The following is an 11,809-nucleotide window of genomic DNA, read 5'->3' as shown; positions in this document are numbered from 1 at the left end:
ATGGTAGCAACCCCGAGCCTTCATATCATGTTGGGCATATATTTGTATGTATGAGTACTTTCTTGACTTATGACTTCATTTTCCTCTACCTCCTTTCATATGGGAGTTTCTTTCATATTTCAATCTTGCTCCCGGTCAACTAATGCCTAACACATGGTGTATTCTCTTAGCTACCCAAATTTTGCTATATCTTTATAACATAAGACTTGATGCAAGCACTCTAGTGATGTGGTATGAAGTTAGAGAGAATTCTCGGGATTATCACCAATACATCTTACATGCCCGCCGAAACAAGAAACTATTCACAGAAACTTCTTCTGGCGATAAGTATTGGAAGAAGAAATATTTCTTTGTTTCGGGTTCTTTGTTTCGGGTGAGTGGGGTTGTGAGGTCCCGAATTCATGGCCGGTTAGGTCAACTTGGAATTTTCATTTTGGTGAGCTTTTCATTATTTGGGTCCTTGTGCGGATATAGACACTTCTTTCTTTAGTTTTGATTATATGTTTTCCCTTTCATAGATCCCGATTTAAATACTCCTCCAGAATATTCTGAAGAACAGATTGCAGCTTCAGTTTAGCTTACGACAATAGAAAGTCTCTCTTTGCCCAAAATTCTTAGTGTCAAGAACTTCGAAAAAGCTGGTCTTCATATGCCTAGTGAAAGAATTATGGCTGATATGGACCCTTCCAGACTTCAAAAGATAAAAGAAGCTAAGAAAGTAAAAGCACAGAAGAGAAAAGAAGCTCCCAAGACATCTCACGTCGAAATTTTTTTACGTAAGACACATCAGGATGTTTCCATGGATTCCTGAGCTATTGAGAAAGCTCAAGTTATATCTTTGAATCCTCCTATTGGTTCTGCAGACTTGGCCGGTTCTTCTACGAGTAAAAGGGAGAAAACTCTTCTTTCAAAGAGAGTAAGATCCGAGGGTGTTGGTGATGTTCGAAGGATTTTCTAATCTGAGTCATCTAAGGGAAAAGAAGTTGTACTTACTTTTCCCAAGGGCTTTTCAATTTGCAAATCGGACCAAGATTTGCTCAACCTTACTATGGCAATGTTAACCTCTAAGGACAAGAACAAGATGTCAAACAACTCCACTTCAGCACTCATGAAGCAAGCCACCGCTCATAATTACTTGATGGCTCAACACTGCACAGTGGTTGAAAGGATTAAGCCTTTGGAAGATAATGTGAAAAGGGTGTCTATTTTAAACTTTTCTTTAACTCAGAAAAACCGTGAGGCTGAAGTTACGTTGAATGTTGCTAAGGAGAAGCTTGCTGTGATTGAAGAAGAGAGGGACAAATTACGATCTGAATCCAAGTCCTTAAAAAGGTATTTAAAGGAGAAAACAGTAACGACAGAAGCTAATGCTAAAGCACTACAAGAAAAGACTGCTGAGTCCTTAAAACTTTCAAAAAACTTGAAGAAGGCCATGGCTTTGGCAGGTCTTATCAAGGCTGATTGTTCAGACAAGGGATATTGTCGTGGTTGGAGCGAGTGCAAGAAGAAGTATGCGGTTGAGAGTCCTCCAACTGCATCTCCCAATGTCTCTCTGTCGAGTGATGCTGTTTTAATCTTTCAGATGTTGAAAGCGAGGAGGAGACTTCAGGTCCGAATCAAGGGAAAACCATGAGTTCCAAGCTTGCTGCGAATCCCGAGATAGAAGTGACAAATGCTAGCTCGATTCCTTCTAGTTTAGCGGATCCGAAGTCACCGATAATGATTGATGAAGATGAGAACCCTGAAGTCGTGGCTGAAAATCCTTAACTTGCTTGATTTGACTTTTTTTTTTTTTAAGATAATCTTTGGACAAATTCATATTTTTTATTATAATGTTTGTTCATAAATATAATTTGTAGCTTTTACGTGCAAATAAACATAGTTTGTTTATTTCCTATTATCTCGATCTTTGAAATTTAAATTCTTAGTCACTTTATTTGCTGTGAGATTTGAAACTTTTTAGGCTGTTTATTTATAGCTTCCCTTTAACGAATGATTGGTTTTTATTTTATTATTCAATCAAGTTTTTAACTTGGTAAAATGTGGTGGTGATGCGAATCCACCCGAGACTGCTTGACCAACAACCCGCTGGGGTGCTGACCCAATACAAATGAAGGTGGGACCGATCACTAGGGCCCAAGCCAAGAGGTTCAAGGACAATCTTGCTGTCTTCATACAAGGAATAAGTCATAGCCAAGAGGGGTTGGCCACATCTAAAGAACCAAGGCCTGTTTTACTCATACAAGCAATAGAAGCCAAAACAGGGTCGGGTGACGTTTTTGGTGCTAATAAGGAGGCCGGGTTGTATGAATTGGAACCCCATCTTTATGGGTTCAATTCATATGGAGGATGAGTCATAGAAACCAGCCAAAGCAGCTTCAAAGCCGACCAACAAGGTGGTTTGCGCACAAGGAGAAGGAAAGGGCCGGATTTGCTGTATTCTCCGCGGGTTTTACTGTATTTTACTGTATTAACCTTTTCTCATACTTCCAAGCAAGGGCAACGTGGGGAACTTCACAATAAGCTTATTTGGCATCCTACAAGCATATTGAAGCTAATTTGGAGCTCACTTTGGTCAAAGAATGGTCAAAGTCAAAATAGTCAAAAAGCTAGTATTTTAGTTTCCTAATTTTATTCTACTTTTTGTTTTAGGAAACTACCGCTATTTTTAGTTTCTATTTATTTATTTTCTGGACAAATAAGATTAGGAAAGTTATTATTTTATTATTTCCATTGTAAATTAATTAATTCCTAAATTCAACTTAAAGGAATTAATTAATCCAAATTAGTTTAGGAATAGGAAAGTTTCGGCCAAGGTAGAATTCTTCTTTGTGTGGCCGGTTTTTCCTAGGGTTTTTAGGGTTTATTTTGTTTCTTTCAAAGCCTATTTAAAGGCCTAATTTTCATTAATAAGATAACTTTAGAACTTTGATTTGATTGGGAAAATACTTGTGAGATTAATTATCTCTTTGTTCTCTGAGAACACCTAAAACACCATTAGAGAATTGGCTGTTTTAGCTTGACTTATCAATAGGTTTTTCATCCCCTATTGTGGCGTCTACATTATACCAAGGTTTCTAACCACAGGTTGGTTAGGGGTTGAGGTCCATTCCATTAGAACTTGAACTTAATTAAAGATCCGGGCTAATATAATACGGGTTTAGGAGCAGGTCGTCCTAGGTTCGTATCATTTGGTATCAGAGCCTAGTTTTGTTCAGGTTTGATCTATCTTTATTTGATTTATTTGTTTTTGTGTTATTCTGCAATTTTAGCATTAGGTTAAGGTTGCATCCATCCCATACACGTTCTACATCTTTAAAAAAAAAAAAAAAAAATTCATTCCTAGTTGATTTAGGATTTCCTAGTTTTATCGTATATTTGTTTCCTAGTTTGTTGGTTGTCTTTTATCATTGTTCTTGTTAATTTGGTTTTTGTTGATTTTTCTTTGCTGTTTTAGTCTTAGAAATTTGCATTCATATATTCAAAAAAAAAAAAAAAAAAAGAAGAAGTTTGCGGCATCATTTAAAAAAAAAAAAAAAAAAAAAACTGCACATTTTGTTTATTTGGAGGTCACGGGTTTGGTGAATTTTTGGAGTTGGAATTGCAAATTTGTTATTTATTCTTGCTACTGCAGTTGTGTCTGATATTCAGTGAGTGAAGAAAAAAAGAAAAAAAAAAGAGAAAAAGAAAAAGAAAGCCGAATATAAAAAAAAAAATAAAAATTATATATCGATTTGTTGAAAATTGGTGTTGAAGTTTGTTGCTGGAAATTTTTTGTAACTGCTGCTTTGCTAATTATTTATTCCATATTTGGAGTTTCTGGAGAGTTATTTTTGCTGTTGGATATTTGAGTTTGAGTGTTAAATTTTTTGGATTAAAATTAGTTAAAGGAATTGATACAAAACTTGAATTACAAGAACAACAACCAACACTTTTCTATAATTTTGTTCTCTTTGATTCTTGTTCGTATTTGAATTTCTTTTTCTGGAATTTTATTCTTGAACTCATAATCTACTACCATCTGGTGCAGTTTCCAAAAATTCAAGCGTTTTCCCATTATTTTGTGTTTTCTTGTCTAGAAAGCCGAAAAATTAGGATTTGTTGGATTCTTTCGGTATTGCCTACTTTTTGCTACTGCTTTGTTGATAAGTTTAATTAAAACATACTAGTTATCTAATTGCTGTTTTGTGGGTGTTTTAATTAGAACTTTGAGATAATTCATTGAGTGGAAAAAGGCAAGAGTGTGTGAGCTTAAAAGAGGGTAAAAGCCGAAACTAGTGTGCAAACACGAGTGTCGAGACCTTGTTTGAGTGAAACACGTGAGGGAGTGAATATTGTGAGGATTTATTTTATTTTTGTAGTATTTCACTAACATGGCAGATTCTAGAATAAGAAGAGGGGATCCACCCCTAAGGATCAATGAGGAAGAGTCCGTAGCATTTCATGGCGATGACCGAGCTACCGGTAGTGGAGACCAAGTGGACTTGAGAACTATTTTGGAATCAATACAGCGGATGAGTACTCAATTTGAGCATGTAAACCAAAGAGTGGGAAGATTAGAAGCCTCACAAGGAAGGCCGAATACAAGAAATAGGCAAGAATTCCATGGAGGACGAGGCCGAGGACGAGGAGGTCGCGAGAGGCCGAGAGAGGAATTTGATGAGGAGCCATTGGACGGTGACTTTGAGGAAGGTATGGACGAAACCTTTGCTGTCCAAGATAGAGCTGGCCGTGGGAGATATAGGAGGGAGGATACAGATGAAGATTTGGGAAATATCAAGGTTAATATCCCACCTTTTATGGGTAAAAGTGATCCTGAAGCTTATTCGGAGTGGGAAGAGAAAATGGAGATGATTTTTTACTGCCACAACTATTCGGAAGGTAAGAAGGTGAAGATGGCAGCAATGGAGTTTGGCCATTATGCACTCCAATGGTGGATAAATGAGCAAAGCACCCGAAGGAGGGTTGGTGAAGACATAATTACAACATGGCGACAAATGAAAGGAGTCATGAGGAAGCGGTTTGTGCCATCCCATTACCAAAGGTTGCTGCATCAAAGGCTTCAATCTTTGTCTCAAGGAAGTAGGTCCGTGGAGGATTATTACAAAGAGATGGAGATGTTAATGATGAGGTTAAACATGAGGGAGGATAGAGAGGCAACAATGGCAAGATTTCTTGGAGGGTTAAACCGTGACATTGCTAACCAACTTGAATTACAACAATACTTGGAATTGGAGGAGATGTTGCATGTAGCCATTAAACTTGAGAACCAATTCAAGAGGAGGGGTGTTAGTACACGATTTGGAGGAGTTTCTAGCAGTGTAAGGACAAGTTCAAGTGGCTGGAAAAACAATTCCACTTATGAAAACAAGTTGAGGCCGAAATTAGGAGAAGAATCTACCAACCGGCCAAGAAGGGAGGTCAAGACCGAATCTGTCCAAGCACTTAGAGGTGAGGTAAAATCTGATCCTAAACCTCAAAAATCCAGAGAAATAATTTGTTTTAAGTGCCAAGGAAGAGGACACATAGCCAGCCAATGCCCAAATAGAAGAATCATGGTATTAAAGGGTGATGGTGAGCTGGAATCCGCAAGTGAAGAAAGTGGGGCTGAAACCGAGCAAGAGGAGGATCGCAATGAAGATGAATCCGAACCTGTGGATACATCTAATGTCGAGTTGAGCTTGGTTTCAAGGAGAGTACTTGCTGTCTACAAAGATGAAGAGCAGATACAAAGGGAAAACATCTTCCACACTCGCTGCGAAATACAAGGTAAAATTTGTAGCATGATTATAGATAGTGGGAGTTGTACTAATGTGATAAGTAATCTTGTAGTTGATAAATTAGGCTTGAAAACAATTAAACATCCAGAACCTTATAGATTACAATGGCTTAATGATAGTGGTGAGATGAAAGTAAACAAACAAGCCAAAGTAAAATTTAATATAGGTAGATATGAGGATGTAGTTTTATGTGATATTGTGCCTATGATTGCCGGACATATACTATTAGGTAGACCATGGCAATTTGATAAAGATGCTACTCATTTTGGTCGAGAAAATAGTATTGTTTTCAGGTTTAAAGGGAAGAAGATCAAGCTGGAACCATTATCTCCTAAAGAGGTTTACAAGGATCAATTACAAATGCAACAACGGAGAGAAGCCGAAAAGCTCAAGGAAAAAGCAAGCATGGCACCAACGGCTTCACCATCCATTCAAGAAGGTAAGGTTGAGGTTGCTGACCAAGGTAAGGTTTCTAAGGTTCATATTGAGTGGAAAGACCAAGAAAAAGCCGAGAGAGAGGTGAGAAAAGAGAACAAACCCGAGAGCCTACAAAATCCGGAAATTTCCGCCAATGAGAGCCAAAAGAAAAAGAAAAGAAAGAAAAGAGAGGAAAAACCAGAATTTTTATTTGAGTTTAGGGGATATTAATAAGGTTATTGAGTGTAAGAAACCCTTGCTGGTCATGCTTTACAAAGAAAATTATTTAAATGATCAAACTAACTTTGAAGAACTTGAATTGCCAAGTTCAATGATTTCTCTTTTGAAGGAATTTGGAGATGTCTTCCCAAATGAGATTCCAAGTGGTTTACCACCTATTCGAGGGATAGAACATCAAATTGACTTTGTTCCAGGGGCTGCCATACCAAATAGACCAGCTTATAGGAGCAATCCCGAAGAAACAAAGGAGCTGCAAAAACAGGTAAGTGATTTGCTTGATAAAGGATATATTCGTGAGAGTTTAAGTCCTTGTGCTGTTCCTGTTTTGTTGGTACCTAAAAAGGATGGTTCTTGGAGAATGTGTGTTGATTGTAGGGCTATAAATAATATTACCATCAAATATAGATATCCCATTCCTAGATTAGATGATATGCTTGATGAATTGCATGGTGCTTGCATGTTTACAAAAATTGATCTTAGGAGTGGTTATCACCAAATTAGGATGAAAGAAGGTGATGAATGGAAAACCGCATTCAAAACTAAATATGGGCTGTATGAATGGTTAGTTATGCCTTTTGGATTATCTAATGCACCTAGTACTTTCATGAGGCTTATGAATCATGTAATGTGTCCATTTATTGGTAAATTTGTGGTTGTTTATTTTGATGACATTTTAATATATAGCTGAAATTTGGATGACCATGTGGATCAACTTAGGCAAGTTTTGCAAGTTCTTAGAAAGGAAATATTATTTGCTAACATTAAAAAATGTGACTTTTGCAAAGAAGAACTTGTATTTCTAGGTTTTGTAGTAAGTGCTGCAGGAATCAAAGTTGACCAAGCTAAAGTGAAGGCAATCCAAGAGTGGCCGGTTCCTACATCCATTACCCAAGTGAGGAGCTTTCATGGCTTGGCAAGCTTTTACCGAAGATTTGTCAAGGATTTTAGTACCATAGCAGCACCATTGAATGAAGTTGTCAAGAAGAATGTTGGCTTCAAATGGGGGGAAGTACAAGAAAAATCTTTTAATTTGTTGAAAGAAAAATTGTGTAATGCACCTTTGTTAGTTTTGCCAAATTTTTCTAAGACTTTTGAAATTGAGTGTGATGCTTCGGGTGTAGGTATTGGAGCTGTTTTAATGCAAGAAGGAAGGCCCATAGCCTACTTTAGTGAAAAATTGAATGGAGCTGCCCTAAACTACCCGACTTATGACAAGGAGATGTATGCTTTGGTGAGGGCTTTGGAGACGTGGCAGCATTATCTTATGCCAAAGGAGTTTGTGATTCATACGGATCATGAGTCTTTGAAGCATATCAAGGGACAAGGAAAGCTCAACCGAAGGCATGCTAAGTGGATTGAGTTTATTGAAACATTTCCATATGTGATCCGCTACAAAAAAGGTAAGGAAAATGTGGTTGCCGATGCATTATCCCGAAGGTATGTGCTCTTTTCTACTTTAGATGCTAGATTGCTTCAATTTGAACAATTGAAAGAACTTTATGAGCATGATAGTGACTTTGGAGAAATTTTTAGAACCTGTTTGAAACATGGATTTAATAAATTTTACATATTTAAGGGATATTTGTTTAAGGAAAACAAACTTTGTGTGCCTAATTGTAGTATAAGGGAATTATTGGTTCGGGAAGGACATGGGGGTGGTTTAATGGGTCATTTTGGTATTTTAAAGACTTTATCCTTGCTGCAAGAACATTTTTATTGGCCTAACATGAGGAGAGATGTTGAGAGAATTTGTGAAAGATGTGTGAAGTGCCGAAAAACAAAATCAACATTGAAACCGCATGGATTGTATAAGCCTTTGCCGATTCCTACCTATCCTTGGATAGATTTGTCTATGGATTTTATTCTTGGGTTGCCTAGGTCTAGGACAGGTAAGGATTCAATATTTGTTGTAGTAGATAGGTTTTCTAAGATGGCACATTTTATTGCATGTAACAAAACTGATGATGCATCCAATATTGCTAACTTATTTTTCAAGGAAATTGTGAGATTGCATGGTATGCCAAAAACTATTGTGTCGGATAGGGATGCTAAGTTCTTAAGCTATTTTTGGAAAACATTGTGGGCTAAATTAGGTACTAAGCTTTTATTTTCAACTACTTGTCATCCACAAACTGATGGACAAACCGAAGTAGTAAATAGAACCTTGTCTGCATTGTTGAGAGCATTAATTAGTAGGAATTTAAGGACTTGGGAAGAATGTTTGCCACATCTTGAATTTGCATATAATAGGTCTTTACATTCAGCAACTAAATTTACTCCATTTGAAATTGTTTATGGTTTTAATCCTTTGACTCCATTAGATTTAACACCTTTGCCTTTAAGTGAGCGTGCTAATCTAGATGGAAAAGAAAAAGCTGATTTTGTAAAGCAGATTCATGAGAAGACTCGAGCAAACATTGAGAGAAAGACCGAGCAATATGCAAGGGTGGCTAATCAAGGCCGAAAATCAGTGGTGTTTGAACCTGGAGATTGGGTGTGGCTGCACTTAAGGAAAGAAAGATTCCCCGAACAAAGGAAATCAAAACTCATGCCGAGGGGTGATGGACCTTTTCAAGTTTTGGAGAGGATAAACGACAATGCCTACAAACTTGATCTACCGGGTGAGTATAATGTTAGTGCCTCTTTTAATGTTGCTGATTTATCTCCTTTTTCTGCAGGTGATGACTTCGATTTGAGGACAAATCCTTTTCAAGAGGAGGGGAATGATGCGAATCCACCCGAGACTGCTCGACCAACAACCCGCTGGGGTGCTGACCCAATACAAATGAAGGTGGGACCGATCCCTAGGGCCCAAGCCAAGAGGTTCAAGGACAATCTTGCTGTCTTCATACAAGGAATAAGTCATATCCAAGAGGGGTTGGCCACATCTAAAGAACCAAGGCCTGTTTTACTCATACAAGCAATAGAAGCCAAAACAGGGTCGGGTGACGTTTTTGGTGCTAATAAGGAGGCCGGGTTGTATGAATTGGAACCCCATCTTTATGGGTTCAATTCATATGGAGGATGAGTCATAGAAACCAGCCAAAGCAGCTTCAAAGCCGACCAACAAGGTGGTTTGCGCACAAGGAGAAGGAAAGGGCCGGATTTGCTGTATTATCCACGGGTTTTACTGTATTTTACTGTATTAACCTTTTCTCAAACTTCCAAGCAAGGGCAACGTGGGGAACTTCACAATAAGCTTATTTGGCATCCTACAAAGCATATTGAAGCTAATTTGGAGCTCACTTTGGTCAAAGAATGGTCAAAGTCAAAATAGTCAAAAAGCTAGTATTTTAGTTTCCTAATTTTATTCTACTTTTTGTTTTAGGAAACTACCACTATTTTTAGTTTCTATTTATTTATTTTCTGGACAAATAAGATTAGGAAAGTTATTATTTTATTATTTCCATTGTAAATTAATTAATTCCTAAATTCAACATAAAGGAATTAATTAATCCAAATTAGTTTAGGAATAGGAAAGTTTCGGCCAAGGTAGAATTCTTCTTTGTGTGGCCGGTTTTTCCTAGGGTTTTTAGGGTTTATTTTGTTTCTTTCAAAGCCTATTTAAAGGCCTACTTTTCATTAATAAGATAACTTTAGAACTTTGATTTGATTGGGAAAATACTTGTGAGATTAATTATCTCTTTGTTCTCTGAGAACACCTAAAACACCATTAGAGAATTGGCTGTTTTAGCTTGACTTATCAATAGGTTTTTCATCCCCTATTGTGGCGTCTACATTATACCAAGGTTTCTAACCACAGGTTGGTTAGGGGTTGAGGTCCATTCCATTAGAACTTGAACTTAATTAAAGATCCGGGCTAATATAATACGGGTTTAGGAGCAGGTCGTCCTAGGTTCGTATCAGGTGGAACCTAAAAAGTTCCATCTTTTACTCTTGTGCTTGTTTGGATAATAAAATGAGAGCCAGATCTTTCGATTTGCAATTTTAAATGAGTCAATGGTTTTCAAGTTGTTGCTTTTGCATAGTTTTTCCAAAGCTTGACTGGATAATAAAAATATTGTCGCAATGTTCTTTTGAAGATCAATGCTTCAGTTTCGAATGGCCCTTCTTCAAGTTTCATAGGTATCTTTTAAAGAAGGCTTCGAAGTTCTAAGCATTTCAGTTCTTCGGTGAGAAAGGATCCAACTAAAGAGTCGATTCGTTCATCTGCTTTAGGGTGGAAAGGTAGAGAACTTTTGTCTTTTGACTTTCAAAAATGATTATAGCAGCTGGTGAAATTGTATGACACCAAAGTTTCTGCAATTTTGTAGCTCTCTGCTTAGAACTTATCTCCACTTTGTATACTTTGTAGCTTATAGGAAGTACTCAATCTTACTATTGTAATTTAGTATCCGAGCTTATTTTGTAATTGATTTATTCATAAATAGAATAAAATTTCATGTTGTTGAAAATGAATTTGATTTGATATCGTGTTGTGAACTCATCTAATTTGTGCCCCATCCCTAATCCTTCTGATCTTTAACTTAAGTCGGAAGGTTGGAATAACAATGGTTGAGTTATTTGTTTATTGTTTTTGTACTTCCATTTGCTAAGGTTTAAACTTGTTAGTTTGCATTCCCTTACTTGGAAGAAATGATTTACGCAATGTTACTTCCCAACATTTTATAGCGTTTGTGTTTGGTTACTTGTCCTTTCTATGGAACATATGTTGTAACTCTTTTTGTTGCTTAACTATGTCTGATTAAACCCTTCGGGTTAAATACCAAACCAAGCTTTTTATGATTTTTGTTGTTCAGTCCGAGACTGCTTGTTGCTTTTATTCGACGTGGACTGAATTATCTTTCAATCGATGTGAGCATACCAAGCTATCTTTAGTTCGGTCTAGTCCGAGACTATTTTTTAGCTATTACAAAGTTTATCTTCGTCTACTATTTAGGTTAAACAAAGTCTCCATGTGAATTTTGAAACACTCCTTGCATGTGGCGTTTCAAATCTTTTCAATAACGGCATTGCGTTACGATTTTCGAGGACCATTTAATTTCATTTATCTCATTTGGACGATAGTCATGAAAATAGATATCATTATCTAGATACGAAAAGATGCAAGTAAATAAGAACATGAAAGGGTGTTACTTACGTGTACGGTGTGATTTGCTTCTCTACTTTCAAGGTGTGTGTTAAGTGATGTGAATCCGCGAGCTCGCACAAACGACAGCCCGCTGGGGTACCGATCTGATATGGATGAAGATTGGGCCAATCACTTGTGAGTTTATGTGTTGGTACGTGGTGGAAAGGTGCAAACCTTTAGCATTTATCACATTATCTCACGTACCTTTCGTAATCTTTAATTAGAGTCAGCCAATAGAAACTGTGTAGCAATATTTTTTGAGATAGCACTCTCCCTCCAG

The sequence above is a fragment of the Ziziphus jujuba genome, chromosome 7 (assembly GCF_031755915.1).
Source record: "Ziziphus jujuba cultivar Dongzao chromosome 7, ASM3175591v1".
NCBI classification, from domain to species: domain Eukaryota; kingdom Viridiplantae; phylum Streptophyta; class Magnoliopsida; order Rosales; family Rhamnaceae; genus Ziziphus; species Ziziphus jujuba.
Note: the sequence above shows the minus strand (reverse complement) of the source record.